Source organism: Periplaneta americana, chromosome 14 (assembly GCF_040183065.1).
Source record: "Periplaneta americana isolate PAMFEO1 chromosome 14, P.americana_PAMFEO1_priV1, whole genome shotgun sequence".
NCBI classification, from domain to species: Eukaryota; Metazoa; Arthropoda; class Insecta; order Blattodea; family Blattidae; genus Periplaneta; species Periplaneta americana.
The window spans coordinates 27745257-27760749 of NC_091130.1; the positions used below are offsets into that span (position 1 = coordinate 27745257).

The 15493-nt window shown below is 36.1% G+C and overlaps 1 protein-coding gene across 1 annotated transcript in view; it reads right to left on the minus strand.

Annotated features, from left to right (window-relative positions):
* Nucleotides 1-15493, minus strand: part of bma (SCY1-like protein bma) — a 1113807-nt gene that overhangs the window by 989905 nt on the left and 108409 nt on the right. The window lies entirely within an intron of this gene.

The following is a 15493-nucleotide window of genomic DNA, read 5'->3' on the forward strand; positions in this document are numbered from 1 at the left end:
CCAAATAGAAATAATCGGGACGAAATTGATACAAACTGCTGAGCCATTTATACCCGAACCCACACTTTCTGAAGTCGAATTGCGATAGAAAATCTGAAAAATTATAAGTCTCCAGGTATCGATCAAATTCCAGCAGAACTAATACAAGAGGGTGGAAGCGCATTATCTAACGAAATTTATAAGCTTGTACTTGCTATTGGGAAAAGGAAATTGTACCAGAACAATGGAAGGAGTCCATAATCGTACCTATCTTTAAGAAAGGGGACAAGACTAACTGTAGTAACTTTCGAGGAATATCACTTTTGTTGACGTCGTACAAAATTTTGTCCAATATTCTTTTGAGAAGATTAACTTCATATGTAGATGAAATTATTGGGGATCATCAGTGTGGTTTTAGGCGTAATAGATCAACTATTGACCAGATTTTTTGTATTCGACAGATAATGGAGAAAAAATGGGAGTATAAGGGTACAGTGCATCAGTTATTCATAGATTTAAAAAAGGCATATGACTCGGTTAAGAGAGAAGTTTTATATGATATTCTTATTGAATTTGGTATTCTCAAGAAACTAGTTATATTAATTAAAATGTGTCTCAGTGAAACGTACAGCAGAGTTCGTATAGGTCAGTTTTTCTCAGATGCGTTTCCAATTCACTGGGCTAAAGCAAGGAGATGCACTATCACCTTTACTTTTTAACTTTGCTCTAGAGTATGCCATTAGGAAAGTCCAGGATAACAGAGAGGGTTTGGAATTGAACGGGTTACATCAGCTGCTTGTCTATGCGGATGACGTGAATATGTTAAGAGCATATCCACAAACGATTAGGGAAAACACGGGAATTTTACTGGAAGCAAGTAAAGAGATAGGTTTGGAAGTAAATCCCGAAAAGACAAAGTATATGATTATGTCACGTGACGAGAATACTGTACGAAATGGATATATAAAAATTGGAAATTTATCTTTTGAGAGGTGGAGAAGTTCAAATATCTTGGAGCAACAGTAACAAATATAAATGATACTCGGGAGGAAATTAAACACAGAAATAAGGGAAATGCCTGTTATTATTCGGTTGAGAAACTTTTGTCATCTAGTGTGCTGTCAAGAAATGTGAAAGTTAGAATTTATAAAACAGTTTTATTACCGGTTGTTGTGTACGGTTGTGCAACTTGGACTCTCACTTTGAGAGAGGAGCAGAGATTAAGGGTGTTTGAGAATAAGGTTCTTAGGAAAATATCTGGGGCTAAGAGGGATGAAGTTACAGGAGAATGGAGAAAGTTACACAACACAGAACTGCACGCATTGTATTCTTCACCTGACATAATTAGGAACATTAAATCCAGACGTTTGAGATGGGTAGGGCATGTAGCACGTATGGGCGAATCCAGAAATGCATTTAGAGTTTTAGTTGGGAGGCCGGAGGGAAAAAGACCTTTAGGGAGGCCGAGACGTAGATGGGAAGATAATATTAAAATGGATTTGAGGGAGGTGGGATATGATGATAGAGAATGGATTAATCTTGCTCAGAATAGGGACCAATGGCGGGCTTATGTGAGGGCGGCAATGAACCTCCGGGTTCCTTAAAAGCCGGTAAGTAAGTATGAAAAGCATTAAATCCAACTGTCGGAGATATTCAGTACAGTACTTGAAGACGACCGTCAGCCGGATTTTCAAAGAAACTGTATAATCCGCAAGAACAGTGATAGCTTCGTCCATCTCATTTTAATATTCCCGGGAGATAAACCTCCAAAGGCTGAATGAATGGTCTAATCAGCGTTCCAGTATCGATAAGGAAGCCAAAGCAGGACTGGTTGCCTATGCACTAGGATCCAGGTCACCCCGGCAGGTATGCTTGCCCGCCTGCCGGCCTGTTGGTTGGTTGGTCGGTCGACTCGCTTCGCAGGGTATTTATAGCTCGCTCACCCGGGCGCTGCCTGGGATGGAGAGAGGGTGCCACTGCACATCCTACCCCTAACGCAGGGAACGGAAATAACCTACTAACCCCATCACACTTTGCGACAAAACGATTTTTTTTTTCAGATAATTTTTATGTCAATTTGTTTCCGCGAGTTTTCTATGAAGTGTTAGTGTTAAAACGACTTTCGTACCGGGAACTCTAACCTTCAATGAGCAATCTTTACATTTTAACGTTCCTTGTAGCTTACAAAACCTATTTAAATAAAACGAGATTACCGTACAACTCGATGGGGAGTAATTGTGGAACAAAATAACACGGTACACAGAAGTCGTTTGGCAAATGGGAAACATTACTAATTGTAAAACTTACTTACTTACTTTACTTACTGGCTTTTAAGGAACCCGGAGGTTCATTGCCGCCCGCACATAAGCCCGCCATTGGTCCTTATCCTGTTCAAGATTAATCCAATATTATAGATTTATTAATTTTTCAAACAGAATAATATCTGTAATATTGGCAATTAATATTTGAGGAGAAAAAATTCGCTAAATCTACGTACAAAGCGCTCTGACCACTGAGCTACGCCGAATTCAATCCACAGCACCGGCTCGAACCTTCCTCCTTTTAAAATATTTTTCTTTTATGGCCTGACTCCAAGTTAGGCATGTACAGACGTGGACAAATTATTAACAAAATTTACGATTTTTATGATAATTCTGTTTACAAAATTCGACTTTTCAATTTAGACTACAGTTGACAATTTTGCACATTGCTATCATTACAGTAGATAGAAATAGGCCTATGCAAAAATGTCAACTGTAGTCTAAATTGAAGAATCAAATTTTGTAAAAATATATAATAAAAATCTTCAATTTTGCTACTAACTTGTAAATATGCAAAAATTTCAGTGTAGTCTAAATTGAGGAGTCAAATTTAGTAAAAATATATTATAAAAATCTTCAGTTTCGCTAATAATTCGGAAATATCCGAAATATCAACTGTAGTCCAAATTGAAGAGTCAAATTTTGAAAATATTCAATACAAATCTTCAATTTTTTAATGTGGAAATACGCAAAAATGTCAACTGTATTCTGAATTGAAGAGTCAAATTTTGAAAATATACAATACAAATCTTCAATTTTTTAATGTGTAAATACGCAAAAATGCCAACTGTATTCTGAATTGAAGAGTCAAATTTTGAAAATATAAAATACAAATCTTCAATTTTTTAATGTGTAAATACGCAAAAATGCCAACTGTATTCTGAATTGAAGAGTCAAATTTTGAAAATATACAATACAAATCTTCAATTTTTTAATGTGTAAATACGCAAAAATGCCAACTGTATTCTGAATTGAAGAGTCAAATTTTGAAAATATACAATACAAATCTTCAATTTTTTAATGTGTAAATACGCAAAAATGCCAACTGTATTCTGAATTGAAGAGTCATATTTTGTAAAAATATATAATAAAAATCTTCAATTTTGCTAATAATTTGTCCACGTCTGTATGTTACCTGCATATATATACGTCAACACATATGCCTAACTTGGAGTCAGGACAAAGTAAAAATATTACAAAAGGAGGAAGGTTCGAACCGGTGCTGTGAATTGAATTCGGCGTAGCTCAGAGGTCAGAGCGCTTGGTACGTAGAACCAAGGACCCGGGTTCGATCCCCGGCGCCGGAGCGAATTTTTCTCCTCAAATATTAAGATTAATCCAGTTTCTATCATCATATCCCACATTTTAATAGTATCCTCCCATCTACGTCTCGGCCTCCTCAAAGGTCTTTTTCTCTCCGGCCTCCCAACTAACACACTACATGCATTTCTGGATTCGCCCATATTTGCTACATGCCTTGCCCACCTCAAACGTCTGGATTTAATGTTCCTATACCTGGTAAGGTTTATCTTGTCTCAGTAGCAATAAAACAAGTCCCTTCAAATCAGGGTGGAGATTATAGGAGGGTTGTAAATTTTCAGGATTCCTTTCAAAATCTTGTTATTGTACAGGCTACCGGAACTCAGTTTCTTGAAAGACAAGCTCAGTGACGGAACTACACAGTACGAAGAGAGATATTTTGTTATTTTATTTTGCGCTACAGAATGTATTAACTAGTTCCTTCCGCCACTGGATGGATGGATGGCATCGCTCCACTCCCCCATCGCCATAACAATACAGACGAAGTAAGACATATCTCCTTTCTCTCTCTTTTCACAGTGAGACAAGATACATCACACAGTCGACCTGGTTGGCGAGCTGGTATAGCGCTGGCCTTCTGTGCCCAAAGTTGCGGGTTCGATCCTGGGCCAGGTCGATGGCATTTAAGTGTGCTTAGATGCGACAGGCTCATGTCAGTAGATTTACTGGCATGTAAAAGAACTCCTGCGGGACAAAATTCCGGCACATCCGGCGACGCTGATATAACCTCTGCAGTTGCGAGCGTCGTTAAATAAAATATAACATTTACATCACACAGACTTTAATTATGTCAGGTGAAGAATACAATGCGTGAAGTTCTGTGTTGTGTAACTTTCTCCATTCTCCTGACTAATTGTAAAACTGAAATAACAATTATACAAAGTAACAATGATGTGTTCCCTCCAAGATAGCTGTAATCTGAGTGGTCTTTTTCATTTTATATTAGTAGGTTGGCAGTATATAGGCCTATTCCGATTTTGTGCCGCTAGAATTCTCCACCTTTTGTCTCGTCAGTTTTCCTTAATAAGTTTCTGTGGAATAAGCCTACTTAAAATAAATACTAGAGATGTTAAGTTTCAGCAGTCACGCCAGCGGAATAAACAGGAGAGGTTCGCGACAGGTACAGTTCGCTGTGGCGCATGCGCGCAACTCTCAAGCAATACCAGCGTGATCGTTACCTGCATTTATTTTCGCGTTCACATTCCAGATAAAATCAAGAAGTTCCCTCGTGCTCCGGTTACACATCTTGCAATACGAAGGTTAGGTTTGGTTAGTTTAGGTTTTTATTAACCAACTCCGAGTATTCCGCGCATGCGCAGTTATCTCGGAGCCAAGATGATCCTGTCGCGAGCCGCACGTGAACAACCAAAACAATCCTGATTCTCTTGTTTTGTTATTTAGAGTATTCGAAAGCAATTAAATTTTCTCTAGTTTTAGGTGAAAATTTCAATATTTCGTGGCTTTTTATTTAGATGGTAGCCTAGAACATTTATACCCAGATTGCTCGGCCTTATAGGCTTTGACGGTAACTTGTGTCAGGATTAGTATGCTGCCATCTGGTTGTTACATAAGGAGTCACGTCATAACTCCCAACTGAATTGCATTAGCGACTGTACTGCCATCTCGTGTTCGTTTACGGCGGACGGGTGGCGATCCTGGCGGTTGTTCTCTTCAAAGTGCTACCGATTTTAACATAGGGATGATCAATCTGTTATGTATGTGGTCTGGGATGGTAGATACATCTGCGAAAAGGGATGATTTTAATTAACTTCCGTCTGTTGGAGAACGTTTCTCGAAATTCTAAAGAGTACGATGAACGGAAGAAATTAAAACAATTGTAGCACTCAGAAGCAAAGTGATACAAATGACATTTTTTTTTTAAAGTGAGATAAGTGTACTTATATTATAAATCTTTAATGTCCCTTCTGTTAAGAGAAAATGTAATATAAGTGCAGTTCCAGTCAGTGCTGTTACCTGTTGGCCTAACTATTGTATTACAATGCATACAGAGTTTTGACTGAGAGGCAAACTAATACAAGTGCGTTGTTTACATAGTATTGTTGCGTTTCTCCTGTTTATGACTAATTCATTTGCCATAATGGAGAGAGGTAATATATTACATCGCTGACTTTTCGAAACATCTTCGTGGAAGACCTGCACGCATTGAGCTGGAGCAACTATATAGTGATCGAATAAGGATAACTTTTCCTAAGTGGAGCAACTTGCAAGAGCTAAAGAAATTCTTGCCACCCATACACCACTCTTTCTTTGATGACCTGAAGTATGAGGATGGACCTATAATAAGGACTGTATGACGTGGACGTGGAAGAGAAATTTCAAGGAATGCTCGCGGTAGGAGTCCTACAGATGCACTTCATGACAGAAACACAGATGTTGCAGCAGAGAGAGATGTGACTTCTTCAGATGAGGTTACTGACGTAATGGACAGCGACTAAGGCTGAATCTCATTGAAAATTTAAAATATTCTTCATCCAATTCTTTCGGTTATATAGACACATTTTGTGGCATAATATGATAATAAGAAAGCTCAAATGCTGTTAAGACAGGAATGTTTCAATGCTGTAAGCAATATTCTTGTTCTTATTTTAAATAATCTGATAAATATGAAGCTAATGAGGTTAAATACTTATGTATAATTATTGATGATCATTTAAAATGGAATAATCATATTCATTATATTTTTAATATATTACGTAAAACATTACATTGCTTTGTTATTCTAAAAAATATTTTGTCAATTAACTGTTTACTTGTAATTTATTAGCATTATTTTAATCTATATTTATGTATGGTATTATAGGTTGGGGTGGAACTTATAAATCCAAACTTTATCCGTTAATTTTACTACAGAAAAAAGTATTAAAAATTCATTTTAAAAAGCAGAAAGATTACCCAACTGAAATGTTGTTTAAACATTTCAAAGTTTTCAACATTAAGCAAATGTATTATTTTATTTTATTAAAATATTTTCATAGAAATTTTAATAACTTTGAAAGGTATATACATAAATATAGAACTAAAAATATGAATTCTCTGCGTTTGTGTGAACCAAAATGTAAAACCAATGCAGCTCTTTATCATAGCGTGAGTCAAGGTCCCAGTTTATTAAACAAATTTTATTCCAATAATAGCCTATTTCAAGCACGAATCCTCTCCAAATTAATAAACAAATAAAAAAAACTTGTATTGGATTTATAATTTGGGTTTAAACATATTAAACACTATTCAATCTGCATTCACTCTCAATTTTAATTTTATTTTTGTCTGTATTGGAATCCCCTCCTGAGCACGAGTCTTACTCATTCAGGAGTGGGCTAGTTTATCTTTCATTGTATTTTTTAATTTGTATTCATTTCAAATTTACTAGCGATATAAGTAAATGAGTGAGTGAGTGAGTGAGTGAGTGAGTGAGTGAGTGAGTGAGTGAGTGAGTGAGTGAGTGAGTGAGTGAGTGAGTGAGTGAGTGAGTGAGTGAGTGGAGTAAATAAATAAATAAATATACAAATACTGCAAACCCTTGCACTTGTATTACTTCTCCACAAAAATATTTCCGTCGCAAAATAATACAAGTGACTTTAGGACCCAATTTTACCTCGACTGTTTTAGAACAGATAATTTCTATGTAGAAGTTAAAAAATATAGGTACCAACATACACAACAGTAAATTCACAGCAACATAGTCTTGTAACAGATTTTTTAATTTCATTTTTCCCTCGAAATTATTCAAATTAACCTTACAGGGAGGTATACCTGGAAGCTTAATTTGCATAATACACGTCACTGTATGTACCAGAAAACCATAATTTAAGTCACACAGAGTTAGTGTGCACTCAATGTTGGTTGCTTGACAGTTGTCAGCCCACTTTCAGGTCTGTGGATATAGAGGGAAAAATTGGATCGGTGTCGGGTAGAGTTCCCGGGTAGCTCAGTTGGGAGAGCGTTGGTACGTTTAACCAAAGGTCCCGGGTTCGATAACCGGCCCCGGGACAATTTTTCCCTCGAAATTATTCAAATTAACTTTACAGGGAGTTATACCTGGAAGCTTAATTTGCATAATATACGTCACTGTACGTAACAGAAAACCACAATTTAAGTCACACAAAGTTAGTGTGCATTCAATGTTGGTTGCTTGACAGTTGTCAGCCCAATTGGATCGGTGTCGGGTAGAGTTCCCGAGTAGCTCAGTTGGGAGAGCGTTGGTACGTTTAACCAAAGGTCCCGGGTTCGATACCCGGCCCCGGAACAATTTTTCCCCTCGAAATTATTCAAAATCATTTGTCTCAAAACTTACTAAACATCACTTGTATCACTTTGCTTCTGAGTGCCTCAATTGTTTAAATTCATCTAAGTTAAGTCAGAAACTTTTATGTTGAACACTCTGTATATGATCGGAGTTTATTGAAATAGGAAATTAAAAGAGGTTCCCTTTCAACACATCTCTACAAGACTGAAATCAGCGACGTTGCAAGAGCTACAAATATCGACCTCACAGAGGGACTTCGTCGCCTGAGTTATAGCATTTCTGTTACCGATGTCCCGGCAAGCAGGCCGTATTGTCCGAATCTATAGAGAATAGCAAGGTCCACAATGCAGACAGCTGAATGTATAGCTTAGAGCTCTTAATCCATTTCTCCATTGAAACAGGAAGTGCTGAATGGTTCCAGCAAGATGTATTGACACAGTCTGCCAGATGTCATAATCAGCTACATCGATTGAATTCACTATACTCCACGCCAAATCGAGACGATGCGATGTAAGATATACAGTCTGAATTTAGTCGAAATCTTTAGGTATTATACAGTCAAGTTTGCTTAACAAAGATCAAAATTATGCGCCCAATAACTGTATAATTGAATCACAATAGGATAGACCAGGGTAATTGTAAACACTTTTCACCGATTTCAAATATATTTCAACATTACACAACCCTCCGTAACGGTAAGCATGACAAAGAAACATTGTGTTATTTTTAGATCTTTCTTTTCCCTGAAAATGGGTTTAATAGTAATATACGTTACAAGAGCGGTATGTTGAAGTTTTCACGTTCGAGGAAAAGTTTGAAAAAGCGAAACGCAGTTGAGCTTTTTTAATTTCCGAGAATTGAAAGGAAACATACCGCTCGTGTATCGTACATTATTTTGTGCGAAGATCGTTTATTACATACCTGAAAGAGGAATTTCTAATTAGTTGCAATGAAATCTCCATCTTGGTTTCTGTTCAATGACGGCAAATTTGCAAAACAAAAACACCTATCTTCAACATTGTTGCTTTAAAATGTTTCCTGTGTTTACTATACTCCAGCAGGCCGTGATATACGTCTGTCTTTTTTTCCCAGTCTATAAATACGAACTTAAAACAAACGGTAAGGTTATGTAATGATTTATTTTTCACTTTAATATATCAATAATATTATTTATATAACATATTGCAGTAATAACATCGGCAAGTTTGTTGATTTTTTCACGGCTTCCTTAATGTTACTCGCATGAATGTGTGAATGATATGTTGTTATTGAAGTGTTGTATCAGTGAAGAATTATGTTGTGTCAGTGAAGTGTGTTGTATCAGTGAAGAAGTATGTCGTGTCAGTGAAGTGTGCTGTGTAAGTGAAACGTGTTCCTGTCAGTGAAGCTTTATAGTTTGTAGTGGCAGTGCATAGTATTTGAACAGTGAAATGTTTTTGAAGTGTTAGTGAAATCAGGATAGAATCAGTGAAATGTGTCGTAGTTCCAGTGCAGTGAGTGAGTTGACAGCGAAATGAGTGTAATGTTGAAAGGTACTTGTGCAGATATGAACATATCATACTCATGGGTTCTAGTTCGATCTTAGTTTTAAGATACAAATTAGATTTATTTCAAATGTTATTTTAAGTGATCGTTTCATTTAATTTAGTATATTCCCTGTTGTTGTTGTTGTTATTATTATTATTATTATTATTAATTATTGTTAGTATTAATTATTAGTATTATTATTAATTGTATTTTTAATTAATAAGTCTATTATTGTCATTATTGAGTGTAATTAGTTACCACTGCCACCGGGTATATACCGACTGCAGTGTGAATAAATACATACACATACACATCAAGAATGCAATAACTTTAGTGGAGTTGTAGAGTTTACTTAATTTTTGCAAATATTTAAAAACAATAATTAACAGTGCAATTTAGGCGAAATTGCAGTGGGAAGTTTCCAATTTATAATTATTACTACATTGAACGTCTCTAAAAATAATATGTTAAAAGCCTAAAGCAGTAAAATCAATATGTCACTTAAGCGGTAAGAAGAGGGAAATTGTTATGTGTGTTAGGTTGGGAATACTGAATGTGGAATTTTAGAACTTCCGCGGATTGGTTTTGTGAGGAAACCAAGCAAATACGCACGATCTCGCACAAAATAATATGGTTGACCTTTTCCATCTTTTAATTGCTAGTTTACATTTACCCCACCTATTTACATTTACCCCTTTGAGAGGGGGTAATTGTAAACATCAATTTTCGCACGGGCTATCAGACACTGAACATTTTTGTTCTGTTTCAGAAGAAAGAGCAGTACTCCTTCCAACTCCAATATTGGTCACTGGTACATTTCGTCCCTTTAACCTATGATATATCACGATATAGGAACTCAGTACCTCTCCAGAGCTTCACGATAACTGTAGTTACTATTTTTCACATCTGTGACAACCCTCTCTAAATCCTCTACAGTGCAGTTGGGTGGGGGTCTCTTTGATTACTGAAAAGTACGAAATGTAACCATAGTAAAACATAAATGAAGATAAATATCATAGGTCCTTCAATAACTGTCTATTTTTAAACCTAATGCATAGTACAAAAGATTACATTAGGTTATACACATAAAACATATGAGGGGTTGTGGGCAAGAACATGGTAACCCAAATGAAGACTAATTTTGAACTAACATGGCGATAATATGTTAGGGGACATGCTCTATCTAGTGACGAAGTAGTTTGCGTCTATCCCCAAGAGATGGCTTGTTATACTTGTTTCGATAACCCACATTTCTCTTCTTTGGAATACATAACACAGTTATTTTTCCTCATTTTTTCAAAACCAATAAATTGTGGGTTACCATGTTCTTGCCCACAACCCATTATATATTATACGACTAGCGCTTTCGCTATTAAGGTCTGGTTAGCATATTATGAAGCTTTATACATAAAGACATAGATGGAATGCAACATAATGAAATGTAATAAAATACATGACGTGAGAAGAAATTACAATATTAAGATAACTGTGCAAACAAAAAGCAAAATAAAATAATGACTTGAAAAACAGGCAAATGGTTGTAATAATTCAAATCTCTATAATTTAATATCTAGACTTTATAGAGGTTTGAATTATTATCATCTTCCTTATTTCTTACGTGTCTTCTTTTAATAATCATCCTTTCATCCGCCTACTCAGCCATACGTCTTTATAGAGGTTTGAATTATTATCATCTTCCTTATTTCTTACGTGTCTTCTTTTAATAATCATCCTTTCATCCGCCTACGCAGCCATACGTCTTTATAGAGGTTTGAATTATTATCATCTTCCTTATTTCTTACGTGTCTTCTTTTAATAATCATCCTTTCATCCGCCTACGCAGCCATACGTCTTTATAGAGGTTTGAATTATTATCATCTTCCTTATTTCTTACGTATCTTCTTTTAATAATCATCCTTTCATCCGTCTACGGAGCCATACGTCATTATAGGGATTTGAATTATCATCATCTTCCTTATTTCTTACGTGTCTTCTTTTAATAATCATCCTTTCATCCGCCTACGCAGCCATAAGCCTTTATAGAGGTTTGAATTATTATCATCTTCCTTATTTCTTAATAATCATCCTTTTATCCGCCTACGCAGCCATACGTCTTTATAGAGGTTGAATTATAATCATCTTCCTTATTTCTTACGTGTCTTCTTTTAATAATCATCCTTTTATCCGCCTACGCAGCCATACGTCTTTATAGAGGTTGAATTATCATCATCTTCCTTATTTCTTACGTGTCTTCTTTTAATAATCATCCTTTCATCCGCCTACGCAGCCATACGTCTTTATAGAGGTTGAATTATCATCATCTTCCTTATTTCTTACGTGTCTTCTTTTAATAATCATCCTTTTATCCGCCTACGCAGCCATACGTCTTTATAGAGGTTGAATTATCATCATCTTCCTTATTTCTTACGTGTCTTCTTTTAATAATCATCCTTTCATCCGCCTACGCAGCCATAAGTCTTTATAGAGGTTTGAATTATTATCTTCCTTATTTCTTAATAATCATCCTTTCATCCGCCTACGCAGCCATAAGTCTTTATAGAGGTTTGAATTATTATCATCTTCCTTATTTCTTACGTGTCTTCTTTTAATAATCATCCTTTCATCCGCCTACGCAGCCATAAGTCTTTATAGAGGTTTGAATTATTATCTTCCTTATTTCTTAATAATCATCCTTTCATCCGCCTACGCAGCCATAAGTCTTTATAGAGGTTTGAATTATTATCTTCCTTATTTCTTAATAATCATCCTTTCATCCGCCTACGCAGCCATACGTCTTTATAGAGGTTTGAATTATTATCATCTTCCTCATTTCTTACGTGTCTTCTTTTAATAATCATCCTTTCATCCGCCTACGCAGCCATAAGTCTTTATAGAGGTTTGAATTATTATCATCTTCCTCATTTCTTACGTGTCTGCTTTTAATAATCATCCTTTCATCCGCCTACGCAGCCATAAGTCTTTATAGAGGTTTGAATTATTATCATCTTCCTCATTTCTTACGTGTCTTCTTTTAATAATCATCCTTTCATCCGCCTACGCAGCCATAAGTCTTTATAGAGGTTTGAATTATTATCATCTTCCTTATTTCTTACGTGTCTTCTTTTAATAATCATCCTTTCATCCGCCTACGCAGCCATAAGTCTTTATAGAGGTTTGAATTATTATCATCTTCCTTATTTCTTAATAATCATTCTTTCATCCGCCTACGCAGCCATAAGTCTTTATAGAGGTTTGAATTATTATCATCTTCCTTATTTCTTACGTGTCTTCTTTTAATAATCAACCTTTCATCCGCCTACGCAGCCATACGTCTAGTCATCCATCCATCCATCATCCATCCATCCATCCAACCACCCACAGGTCCATGTATCCATTCAACCATCATCCACACATCCGTTCATTTATGAACCGACTAAACCATCCACGTACCTCTAGTCGTCCATCCATCCATCCATCCAATAATTTGTCAACTCACCCCTAGCCGTCCATCTTTCCTTTCCACCCGTCCACTCACCTATTCCCCCACCCATCCCACCGTGGACTCATTCTTTGGTCCAGCTACCCAACTAATGCTACATTCATTCATTTGTACACACACCCAGGCATTGATTCGTCAATACGCTCACACATTTTACAGTGCACCTAACCAACAATCCTCCCAGCCATCCACCCACCTAACCATCAGTCTATCCACAGGCTATATTTTATTACACATCTATCTAGCAATCCATCCATTTTCCATCCAGTCATCATTCAACAAATACTTCAATCGTAGTATGCGCGCAGAATAAAGCAAGTATGCAGCCAGACGATGCAGCGTCGTTCAATAAAGAAGAAAGTCACGCCTCGAAGCTCCGATTTCAGCCATTTATAGCGCACATAGAGGAAGCATGCTTCTTAAGAAAATAATACCTGGGATGTGAGAACCCGCTCCTTTGTGAGGAGAGGCATATCGATCCGGCCTCGGCTGCGTTTGCTATGCAGAAACACCTCTTGATTTCCAAACTCACTTCCAGGGACGTAGATTTAATCCGCGTGAGTCTTCCTCCTTTTTTATTATTACGTCTAAGGATCTTAAGGGTAGCTGGAGATGAAAAATAAACATAATCCCTTACCCCCAACAGCAAGGGTCTCTCAGGCTGTCCAAATAACAAGTGCGCCCGCTTTTTATTTGCTTTAAACCCCACAAAACTCCCCCAACAGCCTCCATCCCACTCAATCTCTAGCTCTCCTGGTCTCAATATAGTCCTCTTTCCCCTCATCTTCTCTGAAAACGTTTGGTTTCCCTAAACCTTCGTTACTCCACATTTCCTTTTGACCTCATATTTATCTACTAGAATGGATATGTGAACACAATACCGGCATCAGGCAAAGGGCCTAAACAAACGATGTTGTACGAAACTTGAGTTATTCTTGAATAACCGCACAGTCCAACTTCTGGAAATTTATGGGTAAAATAAATGCGCAATAAAGTTACAATTACATTAAATGCTATTAGTGAGAGTTCATTGGCTGATTACAATAACATCATACATAGCTATACAGAGTAAAAAGAACTCTACCGACATACTTTCACATGTTGTCCAGGGATGTTGCCTGAGTAAGGTCCCTGAGCCAAATAACGCCATGTATACCTTTAACGCCACCCTATTAAAATTTGTTAACGACACAAGTTTTCAGTAGTGCACTACTGTAGCCTGCATTCGCTTGCAATCTAGTGATGAAATGAGTTACTAGCTGTCCGCTGACATTTACGAGTGACATTATATTCCATCATTTTCCTGTTGTGTGTTGATAGTGAATGGCTGTTCTTATATCAAGATAAGGGGCAATATTTTATTTTGTGTGTTGAGCAAATAATAACTATATTAAACTATATATTTTCGCGATCCTTAAACATTCTTCTATGTATAGAAAGTATTTGCTATCTATAAAATTTGAAAATGTTAGAGAAACAGGCATGTCACATTATCAAGTACTCAGTAGCGCTTTAACGCCATATGGAGTTAAAGGTCTACAGACAAAATGTTAGGTTATGTTAGTACTAAGGCTGACAGTACAGCATCAGTGTGAAAACATCAGGAAAATCACTAAGCTTTCAACTTACAAATGTTCAGAATGTGCAGTGATGATATTGGTTCAATTGCTTATCGAACTCTTAATTTTTTTTTATTTAACATTACTTAATTGTTTTTGTTTTACTTATTGGAAAACATTCATATTAAACTAAGGTAAATGCTTTTGTGTTTAATAACTTTCTACTGTGTCACGTTGTCTCTTTTTTTAAAGTTAGGAGTCACTGGAAAACATATGTTCCTAATCCATCTGGTGTTTCAGTTTGAGATCAAGAATCTTTCATTAGTATTGAGTGATTTTGTATCTTTTATTAACATAAACTCAAATTTAGTCGCTTAGTTCAATTTGTGTTGCTTAGGAAAAATATTTGATTAACATTTATAAGTGTATAGGTTATAAGAAAATAGGTGGCGTTAATTGGACAACCTGTTCCTAATAACGCCAGTTTACAAAGTTTTCCTATTTGAGTTCTAATTCTTGATCGGTATATAATATATCCATTTTCATTGTGTTATTTTGTAAAGATAAGATTACAGTTTCTATTTCATAATTCTCGTATTTTTATATAAGTTATTTCCAGAGCAAAAGAGACGGAAGTGTTAAGGTGCCGTTATTTGGTACGTGTACCTTATTTTGATATGAGGAACCTATGGTCTCCGGTGACTTATTATCTAAATTACATTATCTTTAAATAGTTTTAATTATTTCTGAAACAACCTATATACAGGCGATTCACGAGTTACCGGCACTTAAGGGGCAAATTTCCAAAGAAAGTGTGAGGAAAAATATGTCATAAACATGGGTCCTTTCCCAATATTTCCAAAGTTACACTAATTTGAAGTTGCTTATAAAATACCATTATTCTTTAGTTTAAGGGTTTAAGAATTAAATATTCAGGAGTATCATTTCTTTAATTAGCTAGTGTTCTGAATATAAAAATTTGTTGTGAATTCCATAGTTGCTTAATACAATTTCTTTTTTCAAT